The following is a 19,360-nucleotide window of genomic DNA, read 5'->3' as shown; positions in this document are numbered from 1 at the left end:
ACAAGTTTGTAGATCAGCTATTATTGAAAACGGTTGAACACTTTTGAAAGACGTTCCGTGTGGTGGCAGAATTCATAGATTGCCAAATATATATATATATGTCAATCTGACAGCTGACTCTTACACTCCCTCAGCAAATCTGTCGCCTATACTTTAAAGACAGGGTAAGTGATATGTTTTGGTATTTATTATTTATTTTGTTAAAAAGGTTAAAGTACTATATTGTGATAGTAATCATTGCTACAGAGTGTTTGTTCGGTCACAGGGGTCTCTCCAGCTCTTTAGTAAACAGAATATAGTACATTTTCAGGTAGGTGACAACGTTTAAGCTTATAATCAGGAGAGAGCACTGAAAATGCATTTTCTGTTTAATAAAGAGCTGGAGAGACATGGAGACTCCTTATATGGACAGGACACTCTATAGTAACGAGCACTATCAGAACATAGACCCATTTTGCCCTTATTTGAGTAATTGCAAATCACTTACCCTACCTTTAACTATGTGTGTGTTGCCCTTATCGTTAGTACATAATCACTTTTCTGTCCCTCAGGCCAGGAAGCATGGGGACTATGGACTAAAGCTCCTTACACACCGGGGGCGATTTTTTCATGCGAATAATATGTTTTTTTAAAAAAACCTTATAAAGTCAATGCAAGCTTCCATGGAGCGAAAAAGCGTCTTTTAATTATTTGGAACAAGTCGGAATTTTGCGTATATTCGCATAATCGCCGGTGTGTAATGACCTTTACTTACTTACTTACGCCACTGTAAATGTTTTTGTCTCTGCTGGAATATATTTCAATACAATTCCAACACTTCACACTAGATATGAATATTTTCCATAATAACTGGGTTAACCATAATAACATTGGGACACGTCTGCATAATCGCCGACACACTGATTCCTCCTGCTTCTCGTGTATGAGCCTACAGTGGCTGAACCAACACACTGACATTTCTGTGGCATTCCTCTTGTTTGCCTTCCCTCCCTCCATGTAATGCAGGGGTTCGTTTGACGACGGCGCCACTCGCTTCTACACCGGCTGTGTGATCGAGGCCCTGGCCTTCCTTCACTCCAGAGGAGTGATCTACAGAGACCTGAAACCTGAGAACATCATCCTGGACCAGCGGGGCTACGCCAAGCTGGTACAAACACACATGTGGTGTAAAGAAACCAAGTACATTCCATTAGCCTCATAGCAGAATTGCCTAACTGACTTTTTGGGGCCCCTATAAGTGAGTTTTGGACACTGACCAATCCTGCACCGTGATTGGCCAAAAGTCTACAACGCAGTCTACAACGCTAACCCTTCCACAGTCAATGCAAATCTATACTTTTGCAAAGTCAGCCAATCGCATTACAGCTAGTGTCATCACCACTAGCTGTAATGTGATTGGCTGACTTTGCAAATTCAGTGATTGTGATTGGCTAGAGAAACACATGACACATGTTTTTTTAAGTGAATCACTTCCATCACTGTGATGACCACTGTGACCACACCGCCCACTTCACACTGGGTGTGATTTTTTTGGTCAAATTGACATTTGTGCCCATAGCTCTACTCTCACTGCTGCATCATTGTGCCTTATTGCCTGTGTCCTAAGCCAATCCGAACGCTTGCTACATATAGGCAGATATAAATAAAGTTTGAAATGTTATAGAGGGCAATTATAATGTATTAAAGCATATGAGGCTTATTAGTCAGGGATCCTTTTAAAACCGGCGACCCGTTCCACCGTAGCTCTGTTTGTTCAACCCGATCTCACACGGAATGACATACACTGAGTCTGTGCAATGTGTACTACGTTGTGTGAGATCAGGCTGGTTTGTTGCATGTATCACCTATTTAGTTTGATAGATGTGTGTGTGTGTGCGCGTGTGTGTGTGTGTGTGTGTGTGTGTGTGTGTGTGTGTGTGTGTGTGTGTGTGCGTGTGCGTGTGTGTCGGGCAGGCGGACTTTGGCTTTGCTAAGAAGGTGGGCTTTGGTAAGAAGACGTGGACGTTCTGTGGGACCCCAGAGTACGTGGCCCCCGAGATCATCCTCAACAAAGGTCACGACAGCTCCGCCGACTGCTGGTCCCTGGGGATCCTCATCTATGAGCTGCTGAGTGGCAGGTCACTGAGGACACGCGCACACACACACACTCACACTCACACTCACACTCACACACACACTCTCTGTTGGTTTAACGTTGGTGAGTATGGCTACCGTATTTTCCGCACTATAAGGCGCTCCGTCAGTGCGCCTTATAGTGCGAATGCGCCTTATAATCCGATGCGCCCTATATATGAAAATAATACATTTATTGAAGGTGCGCCTTATCAGATGCGCCTTATAGTGCGGAAAATACGGTATATGTTCATGCTGGCATTTTTCTTGTTGCCTATCCAGATTGGAGTCACCATTCCTAGGTGGTTTAAAATGTGATCCATAGTCTCAGTCAGATCTACAAGCTGTCTATGCCGTGGTTCAGCTCCATTTGTTTTGTTACAATGATCCCTGGCTAATAAGCCACAGATGCTTTAATACAGATGATTATAATGTACAGTCAGGGTTGGGAAGTAACGGATTACATGTAACGCCGTTACGTAATCAGAGTAAAAAAAACAAAAACGTAACGGTAACGAGTACATTTTAAAATGTGTAATCTGGATTACAGTAACGGGGGTGTTGTAACGGGCGTTACAGGAGGATTACATTCTCCCCTTCCCCTCATTCATTTTACAAACAAGTTATAAATTATTATAACACCAAACAACCACCTGCAAGAGCGCACACGGCAGCGCACAGACGGCAATGGATTGGAGTTGAGCGCAACGCGCAGCTCTCTGTGTAAAATCCTCACAGTGAGACTGGAGCCTGCTGCTGCGTCAACAGCGGTGTTGCCAGACTTTGCGAGAGAAATAAGCAAACAGGTCTATGAAAACAAGCCCAAAAGAACGATACGATAATACGATACGATAATACTTTATTGTCAGTTTGCACTGAAATTTGTCTTGCGACCCAGAGACAGCCATGTATGCAACATATAACAGTACACACATTTGACATGACACAAGAAAACAACAAGATACAAATACATACATAAAGACATGCAAAGACAAGAGCAATGTCCACCACTCAGCCTACCCCTGGCTTAAGCCTCAATGTCGTCTGATGGACAAAGGACCTCTTCAGTTTGACCTTATTGTATGTAGGAACACTGTATCTCCTTCCTGAAGGCAGCAACCTATATTCTCCATACAAAGCATGGCTAGTGTTTGAAGTGATATTTCTTGCCAACCTTATCATACTGTTATCATACGTAGATGTATAGAGCCTCTGAAGTGGTTGTCCAACAATCTTTGAACAAATGTTCACTTGTTGCAGCAGTTGTGACTTTAAAGCTACAGACAGACATCCATACCAGGTGGTACTACAGTACTGCAGGACACTCATTATAACAGAAGTGAAAAACAAAAGAAGAATCTGTCTACTAGCACCAAAAGATCTCAGACGGCGAAGGAAATAGACTCTTTGTTTTGTCTTCTTACCCACTGATTCAATCTGGTCTTTCCATGACAAAAGATGGTCTATTACTACTACTAGGTATGTATACGAACATACCTGGTTGATCTGCTCACTATGAATAGTAATAGGGGATCTGTGTATCTCTAGTGGGGCACCAAAAACAATCTCTTCTGTCTTTTTTGTGTTAATGATAAGAGCGTTGTTATCACTCCATTCCACCACCTTATTTACTCTGTGTTGGTGCAGTCCAGGATCACTGGAACTATCCAATAGAGAAATCAAAACTGTATCATCAGAGTACTTTAGAATGTATTGGTCTGGCTTGTCAGTGCGACATTCAGACAGACATTTCTCAGTACTACAGCTGTCAGTATAAAGGGTGAACAATACAGCTGAGCTTACACAACCCTGGGGAGCACCAACATTAGTGGTTAATGCTGAGGAGAGAGTTTGGATTCAGTTCCAACTGTAGGCCTACCATCTTTGACACCAGAATATCAGACTGTATTGTATTGAAGGCTGAAGAGAAGTCTAAGAACAGCACCCTTGCATGATTCTTATTAGACTTATCTAGGTGTTTTGTAATGAAGTGGACCAGTGTGACAACCGCATCCTCTGTACCGCAACCTTTCTTATAAGCAAACTGACAGGGGTCAAATTTGTCTTTAGTTATACTCACAAGATGTTGCAACAGTATTCTTTCCAGTGATTTCATGGTCCCTGAAGTAAGAGCTATGGGTCTATAATCCTTATGTTCTTTTGGACATTGGATTTTGGGTAATGGTTTTATGTGTGAGGTTTTCCAACACAGAGGAATTATATGTGTGTCTACAGAGGTTTGAAATATTGGTTGCCACACAGGAGCCAACTCGGATGCAAAGTTTTTGAGGAGAAAAGCACTGCACTCGTCCGGCCCATTAGCTTTCCTTGTGTTAGTACACCGAAACACTTTCCTGACATCCTCTTCAGTGATGATAATTCTGTCTGAGGGGGCAGGTGTTACAGCCTTAAGTATTTCAGTGCACTTAGAGGAATCGCCTAATGATTCAAATCTGGCATAGAAAGTATTTAGGTCATTGGCAAAGCCAAGTTCATTGTCTGTCACAATAGGTTTGGTTGGGGCTGACATTCCTGTCATGGATTTCATAGTATCCCACGCCTTTTTGTGATTTTTAGCTTTGAACGCATCCTCTAGGTGCTGTCTATGTGCCAATTTTGCCTGCCTCATTTTTGTTTTTAGCTTATTTTCTGTCAATTTGAGTGCACCGAAATCTTTGTTTATGAAGGCTGTTTTCCTTTCATTTATTATATTCTTTATGTCCTTGGTCACATATGTTTTATTGTTCGGATAGATTTTAATTTCTTTTGTAGGAACAACCAGCTGTACACAAAAATTAATGTAATCATTTGTAACTGTGGTTATTTCGTCCAATGAACCATCTCTAAAAGTGTCCCAATCTGTACAGTCCAGGCATGCTTTTAGTTGTTCCTTGCTTTCATTTGTCCATGTCCTAACTACTTTCTTCTCCACCTTTCCTCTCTTCAGTTTTGACTTATAAACTGGAGTCATGTACACAACATTATGATCAGAGGTCAATATAGGCGGGCCTACCTTGGCAACATATGCATTTGGAATGTTCACATAACACTTGTCCAGAATGTTATTTTTCCTAGTCGCATCCTTGACATATTGTACAAATCCTGGCAACACAGTGTCTAGATAACACTGGTTCAAATCTCCAAGTACGATTGCTGGTGCCTCTGGGTACTGTAATTGTAGTCCATGTACACAGTCAGCAATGGTTTTTGCTGCCTGTGCTGCTCTTCCTGGCCCTTTAGGAGGCACATAGACTGTGAACAGTAGAATGCACCCAAATTCGCGGGGGAGATAGAACGGTCTTAAAGTCATGCCCAGGATTTCCACGTTGGGATCGTCGCATATCCCGAGTTTGACGGAATGGGATGGACACCAGAGATCATTAATGTACACACATACTCCACCGTAACCACTCCCTCCACCTCTGTCCAGTCGCACCAGAGTGAATCCGGGGACCTCATAGAGTGAGTCTAGTTTTGATGGTTTTAACCAGCTTTCAGTGAAACATAACAGTGATGCCTCACGAAATTCGTAGCTGTACCTTGTGTATGTTCTTATCGTGCTGATTTTGTTTTCCAAGGATCGCACGTTGGCCAGAGCGATAAAGGGGAGCGGGGGGGCGACTATAAAAGGCCACACGAGCACTTCAAAGCTATATGTCGTTGTTACGACCCACCGGGTCTAAGGGAGTAGGAACGCAACAAGGCAAGATGGTTCAAGCCAAACTTAAGCTTTTATTTTCAGGTATTAAATTGTGGCATACAATCAGTGCAAATATATATATACACAGTGAGGTGCTACTCGTGCGTAATATGGATAGGGCTGAACAGGAACCAAATCAAAGAACGAAGTAAAACAAACAATACTTTCTGTAACCACTAGGGAAACCCCAACGCTGGCTATCTACATAATATTCTTAAGAAAGAAATAAAGAAAACTTACCCTACCTGACTACTCTAGTCTGAACTGGGCCAACACAAAAATACAAGGTACTGGAACCTGCCCTCTGAGATGTTAACACATTAAAGGAGAAATGTAATAATAGTTATACTTGCCCTGGATAACACATTTAGTTAGCACGTTAATGTAGCAACCTGTACAAAGAGAAGGGAAAGACACATTTGGAAACTCTGACTGCTCCGGTGGGCGCGCTGCCACTAGCCTAGACTCAGACAGATCACAACTGACAGCGGCCGTGAATGAAGGATTCAGGTCGGCTTTAAAGGGACGGAAAGAATGGTGATTGGAGGGGTGCGGAGTGCTGAGCTTGAAGTGAAGAGCTCCCCACCAATCCTGAAGACTGAGTCGCACCCAGGATCTGCATACCATCAAAGGGAAGACGAGGACGAAGACGGGCGCGCGCACACATAACACAACACAGACAACAGATCCTCTACACTGACACTTATCCGTAACAGTCGTCCATTAAACAATGTGCATATTTATAAATGTTGGCTATTTGAAAATAGACGATCTACAAGCTCACAACCGTTCTACCATTATTTACAAGCAACTTCAGAAAAATGAGCCCAATGTGGCTTATAATAATCAGACCAGGCAACACTGCAGACAGATACTTGGGGTGCGTTCGGAAATACAGCACTGAGCACTGCCCAGGGCTTACTTTTGATTGACTCTCTTTCAGATGTTATTCCTTTACTCTTAACCTTAAACTGATCAGATGGTTTGGTTAAAGGAACTATAATCTATTAAAGTGTCTTTCTTTGGTTCTGATTGTTACTAGGTTCTGATAGTAACTTGGTATATTCTATTTATTTTATCTAGTCTATGTATAGCCTTCATCAGCCTGTCAGTGATGCGTTTTCAACAGAAATGCGCATATTGGCAGTCAGCTGTGCAGTGGCGTCAGTTCAGCAAAAGCTAAGGTATGGCAGCATGCACGCGGCCTCATGCACGCGCGCGCGCGATATTTTTGTGCGGTTCTGGGCGGGTTGGGTTCGTTTTTTTCCAGTTTCTGGTTACTTTATTTCGGTTTTAGGGTTAGGATTCGGGTTAGGTTAGGGTTATGTTATTTAATTCTTATTTTTGCCTGATTTTCCCGATTTATTATCAAAAAAGTACTTTTTTTTTTTTTCTTCCCTGGAGCCAGGGTATGGCAGCTGCAATAGCCTGCCATACCCAATTGATGCCCCTGCAGCTGTGTAACACTAACTGGTTAACAATGGCTCGTTGGCTCGCATTTGACCACATAGCAATCAACAGCACTAATTAATGTCAGCTGTGTGTGTGTGTGTGTGTGTGTGTGTGTGTGTGTGTGTGTGTGTGTGTGTGTGTGTGTGTGTGTGTGTGTGTGTGTGTGTGTGTTTAATGTCCAACTGAACGTTTTCTGTAGTGTAGATATCAAGTCTTTCCCTGTAGAGCAGGGGTCTTCAACAGGGGGTCGGGGACCCCTAGGTGGCTCTCAGAGTTACTACAGGGGGGTCTCCAAATCTTTGCGTGATAGGACCTTTTTCTTGTATTTACATTAACCACATGAACCCTAATATCCCTATATTCTGAGGGGAACTTAAGAAGAGGTAGAGGGGAAAAGAGCAGACCAAGTACAGAGCCTAGGCTCAACTTTACTGAGTACAGATAGTTTGACATGTCTGAAAAATACACTGATGGCAGTGTTGTTAAACAAGTCTATGAAGCTATCTATGAAATCTATGAAAAGGTTTAATCTGCAACGCAAATTTTATACAATATGTAGTGGGGGTCCTTGCTTCATCTCTCCCTTAGCTAAAAAACATTGGGGACCCCTGCTGTAGTAATCAGAGTAGACCCTCTCCCTCACGCTAAACTTTAATGACTTCTAAGTTCCACTTCTCCCCAAAAGGACAACTTGCCAATGTTCAGAGATTCAGTATTTGTCTTAATTTCTTTAATTAACATTTATTTTGTTAAGGTAAGGTAAGGTAAGGTTAGTCTCGCATAGCCAGACCCCACAGAAAATGAAAAACAGCGACCTCTGCTTTTCTGATATTCTGTGGAGTCTGGCAGGAGTATAATGTTAGACTAGAGCGCAGGGAAACACCGGTTTCATGTCTGCCTATAGCGCATCACTTCCGGTTGGTGCGACCATGTTTTCATTCCCACTAACAATATTTCTACACGGAACACTAACACCACTTCTCCCAGAGAACATGGATGGTTTTGGTTATAAGCCCACTTGTTTCTATGATGAAAGAGTAATTTAAAATGTGAATATCTTTCCGTGGTTTTGTCCGCTCCGAGGACGCTATTGTTAAATTAGTTTCGGCTAGTTTCGAGGGGGGGAGGGTGGATCATGGTGGATGGACACGTGAATCCCGCCCACTACATTTGATTGGGTAAAGCGCGGCCCACTTCCTGATCTGAAGGCACGCCCACTTTTAGCCAATGCGCACTGGTTAGGACGAACCGCTCCGACAGATTCCACCGCAGGTCGGAATCTGTTCTTGAGAGATTAAGGTAAGGTAAACTTTTATTGTCCCGAAGGAAATTTGTTTTGGGCTTTAACCCCAGCTGCAGCCACACGTAAAACAATGACAATACAAAATACAAAATACATAACAGGGGGTGGGGGGGGGACAACATTACACAAGTGCACAGATAGTGATCGGTCTACTCTTAATGGTCACTGCAGGGCCTCATTTAGCATTTTAGTTGCCACAGGAACAAACGATTTTTTGAATCGTACATAATTCCATCTAGGTTCGCTATACCTTCTCCCAGAGGGCAGCATTACAAACTGTCCATGTAAAACATGGGTAGCATCACTGACTATTTTCTGAGCCTGTCTTAGCGTGGCCTGCTCGTAAATAGACTGCAGAGAGGGGAGTTGTCTTACTCCTATGATTTTCCCTGCAGTCTGCACCAATCGGAGCAATTTGGACCTCAGTTGCACTGAGAGGTTGCCAAACCAAACTGTGATGCCAAATCTGACCAGACTTTCCAAGACCGCTCGGTAGAACACTAACATAAACTTTTGGTCAACACCATGAACCCTGAGACGGCGGAGGAAATGCAGTCTTTGCTGAACTTTACTACAGAGACTGTCCACATGTGTATTCCACGTTAGCGTGTTGTCAATGCTAATGCCCAAGTATTTATATGAGGAGACCTGTGAGATGGTCGAGTCATGGATGACCACAGGCCTGTGGTCACCTATACTCCTAGGGTCAAACACCATCTCCTGTGTCTTCCTCACATTGAGAACAAGGTGGTTGTCATCGCACCATGCTACAAATCTCTGAACCTCTGAAAAATAGGTAGCTAAATCTCTATCTTTACCCAGTAGGGATAGGATGGCAGTGTCGTCCGAGAATTTAATAATGTAATTATTCGGGTTACCGCTTCTGCACTCATTTGTGTATAAGGTGAATAGGACGGGTGAGCTAACGCAGCCCTGCGGTGCTCCAGTACTCAAGGTTCTGGGCTCTGACATGGTACCGTTCACACTGACCCTTTGTGTACGTTCAGTTAAAAAAGAATAATACCACCTGATAATAAGGGGGTGGACATTAAGGTCCCTCAACCTCGTAATTAAGATATGTGGCTGTATTGTATTAAAAGCTGAACTGAAATCCACCAGAAGAAGGCGTGCATAAGCAGTGTTCTTTCCTAAGTTATTTTCCAAGTGTTTCAAAAGGAAATAATCTAAGGCCAGAACTGCATCCTCTATGCCTCTGTTACTCCTGTAAGCAAACTGAAAGGTGTCCAATGAACAATCAACCGCTGCCTTCAGTAAACTGATAATGATTTTCTCAAAACATTTCATAATCACTGAGGTCAAAGCGACTGGGCGATAGTCATTATTTTCCTTGCAGCATGTTTTTTTGGGAACAGGGATTATAATAGAGTCTTTCCAGGTGGACGGAACAGTACATGAGTCCAGTGACTTTTGGTAGATGGGACACCAAGCCTCTGCAAGTTCCTGACTGCATGAGTGCAGCAGCCGGCCACATATTCCATCTGGACCTGAGGCCTTTCGGGGACATGTGCGTGCAAACATCTTCTGGACTTCATGTAGATCCACAGTAATTCCCAGATCACTGTGTATGGGTACAGACTCAAGGGCAGCTGTTTTCTCCTGCAGGAAATCAGCTGTTTCAAATCTTGCATAAAAGTTGTTTAGTTCATTGGCCTTTTCCTTTTCATTCGAACCACTAAGGCCCTTCTTTGCTGGAGCCATGTTGGTCATGGCTTTCATAGATTCCCACATTTTTTTGGAATTAGAAGAGGAGCAGTATGCCTCAAACTTCTCCTTCTCTTTCCGTTTAGCATCCCCAATCTTTTGATTGATCTCTTTCTGGGTATTCCTCATAGTTACCAGGTCTCCACTTTTAAACGCTCTATGTTTCTTAACCAGGCACTCTTTAATTTCCCTTGAGATGTAGGGTTTATTATTAGGGTACATGGTTATTGTTTTTTTTTGTCAACACATTATCTTTACAGAATTTAATGTATTCTGTCATCGTATCTGTAGCCTCCTCCAAGTCTAGGCTGTGGAAAAGGCTCCAGTCCGTGCAACAAAAGCAACCTTTGAGCGTTTCTATGCTGTCATTGTCCCACACATGAATAGTTTTAACTTGTGGTTTACTGCTTTTAAGCAGTGACTTATATGTGGGAATCAAGTGGACAACATTGTGATCAGACATGGTAAATGGGGGTTTAGCAGTGGACAGTGGAGGTTTAGCCTCAGCTACATAAGCATTCTTTACATTGCCATAACATTTATCTAAAATGTTTTTACCCCTTGTCTTACAATCAACATACTGCTGAAAACCAGGTAGCACAGATTCAAGCTTACAATGGTTTACATCACCCAAAACAAAACACGGTGCTTCGGGGGTGCGTTTCAATTGTTTGTGAACACAGTCTGCCACAGCGGTGGCTGCTCTTGCAGCGTTTGCACTCGGTGCAATGTAGACAGCACACAGAACAATGTTGCCGAATTCGCGCGGTAAATAAAAGGGACGCATGCTTAGACATAGTAACTCAATGTCCTGGTTACACAACGACTCCCTTACAGTGAATTGGGAGCACCATTTATCGTTTATGTAAACCGCGATCCCTCCCGCTTGGCTCTTAGCCGAGTCAGCTGTCCTGTCAGCCCGCACCAGAGTGAAGCCATCCACGGACACTAGCGAGTCAGGGACCGTGGCGTCCAGCCATGTCTCTGTGATCACCTGCAGACATGACTCCCGGTACTCGTGTAGGAATCTGGTGTTAAATCGAAGCGTGTCTGCTTTGTACCTCAGTGAACGGGCGTTGCAGAGAATCATGGATGGTAGAGGTGGTCTGTACATCCTTCTCCGTAATCTCAGTTTCACCCCTCCGCGTCTCCCCCTCTTCCTCGTTCGCCGGCTGTCTCCGCTCCGCGGTGGTGTCAGCAGCAGTTCCCTTGGGAGCACTGGGGCCGTGGCAAGATTGCCACTGGGTCGTAGCAGCATAAGCTGGTCATGGGTGTACCGCAGGTACGCAGCCGAAGTCGGCGTGGAGTCCGAACACGCCGGCGAGTAACATTCTGCTATAATATCCCGGACGATTATTAAGAACAGCCATCTCAACGACATCATCATCAGATAACAGTCAGTGCACAAAAAACACAGACACAGACAAGACAATAGAGGGGATAAAACGGGGGGAAAAGAGGCTTAACAGCAGGAGCAGCCCGGGTCGCAACAGTGCTTGCGCCTCCGAGTACTGTACTGTACTGTCAATAATTCAACTGTCAGACAGTGTTTTGAGACATATTGTCTTTTATTGCTACAAAATAAATGATAAAAATACATTCTACATGCATAAATTATAATTAAAACATTTTTTAAAATGAAAAGATCGGATCGGGAAAGATCACGATCGGCAAAGATTAAAAAAAAACGTGATCGGGACATACTTAAAAGTAATCCAAAAGTAACTGAAAGTAACTAATAGTTACTTTTTAAATGGAGTAATCGGGATTACGTTACTGACTACATTTTTTAGCAAGTAACTTGTAACTGTAGGGGATTCCTTTTTAAAAGTAACCCTCCCAACCCTGTGTACAGTATTAAGGCTTATTTGGCTCATTAGCCAGGGATCCTTTTAACAGGTTAACGGTTTAATGTTCTTCTACTGTTCAGTCTGTTCTCTGTGTGTTTAGTAATGGTTTAATGTTCAGTCTGTTCTCTGTGTGTTCAGTAATGGTTTAATGTTCAGTCTGTTCTCTGTGTGTTTAGTAATGGTTTAATGTTCAGTCTGTTCTCTGTGTGTTCAGTAATGGTTTAATGTTCAGTCTGTTCTCTCTGTGTTCAGTAATGGTTTAATGTTCAGTCTGTTCTCTATGTGTTCAGTAATGGGTTAATGTCGTCCCACGGTGCAGTCCTCCGTTCTCCGGCTCAGACCCCATGAAGACGTACAACATCATCCTGAGAGGCATCGACATGGTGGAGTTCCCCAAGAAGATCACCAAGAACTCTGCCAACCTCATCAAGCGTCTGTGCAGGTCAGCAGTATAGGGCTGAGAATCTGCTGCCAGCTCACCATTACATTAGATTCACATTCTTAGGGTCACGACTCAATAACAAAATGAGATTTTTCCAAATCAAAACGATTCGATTCAGATTCTTTCTGATTATTTTGCGATTGATAACTATTAAAAAAAATATGTCATTAAAACATATTCCCAATCAGTTTAACTTTGATCCAAATTATTTCAGTCATATTGTTCTCATCTGGACTTTAACAACCAAGTGTAGCCTAGTTATTTCCAACAGCTCAAACAAAAAAAAAATGTAATACCAGAGAGGGTCGTGTAGAGTAAAAACTCCAGTAACCCTAACCAGCTAAAAAAACTACAAGATTTTTGGAAATTGTGACTCGATTTTGAATCGTTGATAATAAGAATCGCGATTCTTACACAAATCGATTTTTTCCAACACCACTAGTTAGCCGTGCTGGAAGAAGTGTTGTTTACTTCAGTGGTTTTCAACCTTTTTCCTGCCAAGGACCCCTAAATTGATATACATTTGGCCGCGGACCCCCATTTGAAAATGTTTTGTGCCAGGGACCCCCAGAAGCAAAGATATCAGTTAATTTTGACTAAAAAAATATTTATATTCAAAGACTGTAACAAAGATTGTAACAAAGTAAATATACAAAATATACTTACTTTACCAATGTAAAGCTACTAAGAAATAAAGAAGCAATATTTGTAATACTTTATTGAAAAAAGCCCAAGTATAAAATTGTGCTTAAGTGGATAAGGTATATTAATAATCCAAATCTGCAAAGTAACTATTTGAAGTATTTGAACTATTGAAGTAAATAATTGTAATGGAGTAAAAAGATGAGAGTATAGTATTTCCCAGAGACAGCCTCTCAGAGCGTCGTCTGGGTAACCAGAAGAACTGTGTGTGTGTGTGTGTGTGTGTGTGTGTGTGTGTGTGTGTGTGTGTGTGTGTGTGTGTGTGTGTGTGTGTGTGTGTGTGTGTGTGTGTGTGTGTGTGTGTGTGTGTGTGTGTGTGTGTGTGTGTGTGTGTTCTGGGTTAAACTACTCCATTGCAACTACCATCGTCAATGTAGTAGTTGCAGTGGATTCATTTGCAGCTTCTGTAAACTAGTAGCTTACATACATGAAGGCATTTCTCACCGGAGGAATCTACCAACAACCAACGCTAGGCTATAGACCCGGCGGCCTTCCAGCGGTGTGTCCGTCCGCTGTCGGAATAGCAACGGGTGGGACTTCCAGACCCATGAGAACAACTACAGAGAGCGCTTTAACACCAAGCAGCAGTTCAAGACTAAGAACTTTGTTTCCTCTGGTGATCCAGCCTATAGGACATATTTATACCCACGGACTGGTTGGTGGAGGGTTTTGACAACTTGGGATGCCCAAAGATATGGCAGAAAGGCGGGCAAAGTACTGTGCTGTCTCTGCTGCCAGATATGGCGGAGCCACCGCTACTTCCCACTGAGCATTTTTCGGGCTATTACACGTTTAAACTACGTCTAAGGGCTAGGTTAAAACAGGGTTATAATTGGTCTAACAGTGAACGTTTTTTAGCGGTCTAGGCTTAGCCTAGACGTTGATTAGCTGTTTTTTAAGCGTCTATTTGTAGACCGTCTATATCATAGCCGCTGAAATGACGTCTATAATATAGACGTCTATATACAGACGCTAGGCTAAGCCTAGACCGCTGAAAAACTTTCACTGTTAGACCAATTATAACCCGGTTTTAGACGGAGGTCTAATAGCCGACTATGGCTCAGTGGGTTGTGGCCATGGAGTGCTGAGGGACATGCATGTTGTATCATGAGGACATAATTATATCCATGAGTTTGAGAATGTAACCTCTAGCTGCACCTAAAATATGTGTGTCCCTGTATGCTTTCCCTGTGTGTGGACACAAACACATTGTTAAACTGTGTGTGTATTTCCGTGTGTATTTCCCAGAGACAGCCCCTCAGAGCGGCTGGGTAACCAGAAGAACGGCGTGAGGGACGTCCAGAAACACAAGTATGACGACGACATGTTTTACGCTCTCAACTCGTTTAATGCCATCCTCAGCCTGTCGCCATGGTAACACAGTGTGTTTGTGCTGCAGGTGGTTTGAAGGTTTCAACTGGGAAGGCCTCCGTCAGGGAACCATAGACTCTCCCTTCACTCCTACAGTGAGTCTCCTGCTGCCCTACACTGTTCATTGTGACAGCAAAACTATAGTCTAACATGATTAACTCTTTGACTGCCAGCAGTGGTGTAAAGTAACTAAGTATATTTGCTCAAGTTCCAATTTTCTGTACTTTTACTTCTACTCCATTACATCTCGGAGGCCAATATTGTACTTTTACTCCACTACTATTATTTGAAAACTTTAGTTACTTGCTACTTCAGCCCTATATACATTTCGGGCCATTTGAAAATAGCAGAACTACAAGCTCACAGGAACAACATGTTTGAGATGGGGGGGTCCGCGGCCAAATACATATCATTTTGGGGGTCGTTGTCATGAAAAAGTTCGAGAACCACTGATTATAGTGTGCTATGAGCTTGTATATCTGCTATTTTTGAATAGCCAAAGAAATCTAAAAATGACACGGTCTTAACCCATTAAGACCTGGAACGCATCTGTGTCACTTAAGATTTCTTCTGCTATTAAAAAATAGCAGATCTACAAGCTCATAGCGCGGCACAGAGCGCCGCGCTATGAGCTTGTAGATCTGATATTTTTGAAAAATCGTGAAAATATTTGTTTAATTTTTTTTTTTTTTGAAAAACTGTTAGGATTTAGAAAATGTTTAGAAGCGGCCCCAGGTCTTAATGTATGCCAAGTCGTGCCCCCTCCTCCCCTCACTGATGGCTGCAGTAGGAATTGATCCAGGAGGTGGCGTGAGGGTGGACTACATCTTTAGGAGGGTGTGTGTCATTTAGTTAAATGTGTGGAGACTGGTCAACATACAGCCACCAACACAGGCCTCCACAGGCAGGGCTGTTTAACCACAAAAAAATGCTGATCCACCACAAGCTCAAAGACAAATCCAGTGCATTATCAAACCTTTTCAAAAATGTTCAAAAATAAAAATTGCCTAGAGGAGCGGGTAGACCTGAGGACCGTGAACCATGGATGGTGCACGTTCTTTCGTTCTTTCATTCGTTCTTTCGTTCTTTCGTTCTTTCGTTCTTTCGTTCTTTCGTTCTTTCGTTCTTTCTTTCTTTCTTTCTGCCATGACCATAGTCACACCGTACAGACACTGTCCAGGGGTCTTCCATGACCATAGTCTAAATATATAATAAAAGGTTAGAATAACTGTTCCAGATGGCTGGCCTCCTAGGAGCCATGGGGTCCTACCCCTTACGCCTAAACTTTATAGCCCTTTTTTTTTTACTATTTTGAATACATTTTTTAAATGTTCAAATAGCCGATCTACAAGCTCACGTCAGATCAGCATTTTAATCGTAAAACTGCCTTAAAGGTGTAGGCACAAGGGGTAGGGCAGCGCCTTTTAATAGCAATGCCTTTCATACACTTTGACCATCTGAACAGACTGTCTGCTGTGTGACACCAGGTATTTCCAGAGCCTACCTGGGCTGTGGTTTCTACTGCATATGATATGGAGATCCATTTGCCTTAATGGGGCTGTAAGCAGGCATCGGCTTCCCTGGTCGGTCAACTCCCAACAAACGTCGACTTCGCGGATTTGCCGAGCTTTGCGGGACGTTTATGTCGCCGTGCCAATTATAACCGTTCTCAGTTTGACATCGATAGAACTGATCTTTGAACTGAATTGATTGAAATTTGAATGGATAGAACGTCATCCCTTCACATAGCAGGAGTGGATGAATCCACTCTGGTCCACTTGTTTAAAGTGCCGTGTGGGAAATGCTGCGATGGACGCTGCACCTTAAAGGAGAACCCAACCTACACAACTACTACGCCGCCGTCGCCGCGGGCAACAGGATCTACTTCTTCGGCGGCTCCTGCACCATCAGGGGTCAGGTGGAGGTGCACGTGTTCAACATGGTGTCCCTGCGCTGGAGGAAGCTGCCCGCCGTGACGGCCGGAAGAGGAGAACAACAACAGCAACAACGGCCCCCCGAGGTTCCCTCCATATTCTGGGGTCACACGGCCGTGCTGATAGAAGACGTCGTCTACGTGTGGGGAGGGTATCCTCACTGCAACGTGATGTACGCCTTTAACGTCGACTCCCACCGCTGGTTCAAGCCCGAGGTGTCCGGTGCCGTTCCGGAGGGGAGGGACGACCACTCGGCCTGCTTGTTGGGGACGGTCATGTACGTCTACGGAGGGTTCAACGATCTGACCGGATATTCCAACGACATCTACAGGTTTGACACCGTCGCCATGGTCTGGTCCTTGGTCAACGCCGGCGGCACCCCGGCATCCGCCTCAGACTGTCACTCCGCCGTCCTCATCGGGGCGAAGATGTTCGTGTTCGGCGGCCAAGGGAACGAGGATCACCCCTACAACGTCGCCGTGTTCGACACGGAGAGCGACAGCTGGCTGAGCACGCCGTCCGCGCGTCGCCTTCCGGTGGGACGCGTGGGTCACCCGGCCTTCGCCTACAACGAGGAGCTGTACGTGTTCGGCGGCGAAAACTTTGCCCAGACCTTCAACGATCTGTGGAAGTTCAATCCGGACTCCTTCTCCTGGACGAAGGTGGAGCCCCGGGGGAAAGGGCCGTCGCAGAACTTCTGGTGTTGCTGCTGCATGGTGGGGGAGCGCGTCGTCATCTTCGACGACAACCTCTACGTCTTGGACTTGAGTCCTAGTCTGAAGACGTTATGCAAGCTGGCGGTTCTTCGGTACGGTCTGGAGCAGTCTGGACTCCCTCACGACATCAGGTGGGAACTGGAAGCCATGACGAAAAGACACTGAGCCAGCCCACTAAGAGATGAAGAAGAAGACAAAGAAGACGACGAAGACGAAGAAGAAGAAGAAGAAGAAAAGAGCATTCATATACAACATATAGCCTTTTTTCACTACTTATATTTATCCCAAATGACTGGCCATGGGGTCTATTTGCAGAATAAACCCTGTTGTCCAGTTTCCCCAGCAGCCCTCATAACATAGAGTGGATGCATAAGCATATCGCTACTTATGCTATTTGTTGCGGTCAAAAGTGATTGTCTTTTCCCAAGTCTCACGAGGAGTTGAGTAGACTTCACCCCACGTTGGTCTGTTTAGCAGACATGGGCTTTTATTCCGGATTTGTCCTTTAAAAACAAGTACTGTAAGGGGTGGGAAGTGGCAGCGATGACTACAATCAACAACAGCAGAAAGCAGACTGGGTGAATTAATGATTAACGACTTCATGTCCATGATCGTTCAAGCTGTCCGTCCGGCTCATGGGATCTACAGAACACTACTAGCCAATTAGAACTCTCCTGTCCCTCCAGCTCATGGGATATACCGATAATCGCAGGAATGCAATACGCCGGTGTCCAGATTCAAATGCAACTCGCATTTTTATTTATTATTTTTTTGCATTAGCCCCCTTATCAGACACACTGATAAGAGGCAGTATGCACGCACGGGCCGCATTCAGAAGAACCCGACCGCTCGTAAGATGAAATGGAAAAGTGCTCACGACACACACGTGTAAAAATGCATTCAGACAAACCTTCAGATGCTTCTCTTTTTCTCCCAATGCAGAGGAAGCAGGCTTGCAGTGTTTACTGTGATATAAGTATAACTTTACTGTGTTGTTTTCATCAGGTAGAAGCATAGATATAGAAACCTAGACACCTCATTGGCCGCTGCAGTTCGTTGGAGCGACCTGTATCGCGGCAGCCATATTTAGAGGGGGCACGCTGCCACTCAGAGTGACTACTGGCCAATCACAGCGTTGACTCACAGCGTTGACTACTACTGGCCAATCACAGCTCGTCTTTTCCAGGACTTGTCAGAATGTAGTTGTCCCGCCCCCACCTGCCTCTGATTGGCCTACCGAACGTCCCCTTCTGTGACGCACGCGGAAGCGTGCCCGAGATACAGACGCCTCAGAGCCGGAGGAGGCGTCTACCTTTTAGATGTCTATGTGTAGAAGGACAACAGTAACGTTACACTGTGTTGTTTTCATCAGGTAGAAGGACCGCTGGACGACAGTAACGTTACACTGTGTTGTTTTCATCAGGTAGAAGGACCGCTGGACAACAGTAACTTTGACTGTTTCCCTGTGGACACAGACAAGCCCCCGCCTGACGAGGAGTCCGGATGGGACATGGAGTTCTGACCACACTCACCCTATTTTTGGATTATTTTTTTAAAGAGTATTATTTAGCCCATTTAGACCCAGAACGCATCTGTGTCATTTTCCGATTTAATTAATATTAAATTGTCTTCGTTATTTGTGGCACACTATGCGGGACAAGTCCCAACAACATAGCAGTGTTACTTTTGACAGCAAATTCTGCTTTAGTTTTTTTGAATAACACATCATTTAATTTTAGTCCTATTTTAGTCTTCTGAAATTGTTAAGTCTCGGTGTAGTCTTAATCGACTAAATATCAAAATCTTAGTATTTTAGTCTTTTTAACACTGCAATACCTGTGTAAGTCGGTAACAAATAAAACGTCTTGAATCTTGTGTTGCCATCAGTGTTGCCAGATAGGAAAATGTAACATTATCGTACAGCACAAATTATTTGACTAGACAATAAAAGAGTGTTGATATTGCACTGTAGTTAAATACAATTGTTGTAATGTGAGGCATTTGTATGTGACTTTGTTAGGGTACAAAGGTACAGTATGACAGGGCATAAGGTATT

General features: G+C 43.8%; 1 pseudogene across 1 annotated transcript in view; it reads left to right on the top strand.

The window, feature by feature from the left end:
- The window catches only part of LOC311037545 (cGMP-dependent protein kinase 1-like), a 56,213-nt pseudogene extending 37,387 nt beyond the window's left edge, over positions 1–18,826 (top strand). The window contains exons 15-20 of the transcript in view: positions 1,006–1,147; positions 1,954–2,117; positions 12,459–12,581; positions 14,532–14,594; positions 14,683–14,749; positions 18,728–18,826. The product of the transcript in view is annotated as a cGMP-dependent protein kinase 1-like (transcript). The remainder of the gene's footprint in view (positions 1–1,005; positions 1,148–1,953; positions 2,118–12,458; positions 12,582–14,531; positions 14,595–14,682; positions 14,750–18,727) is intronic.
- Positions 18,827–19,360: the final 534 nt, after the last annotated feature.

Source organism: Gymnoscopelus microlampas, assembly GCF_963454915.1.
Source record: "Gymnoscopelus microlampas genome assembly, chromosome: 21".
NCBI lineage: Eukaryota > Metazoa > Chordata > Actinopteri > Myctophiformes > Myctophidae > Gymnoscopelus > Gymnoscopelus microlampas.
This window is presented reverse-complemented; position numbering and strand designations above follow the sequence as displayed.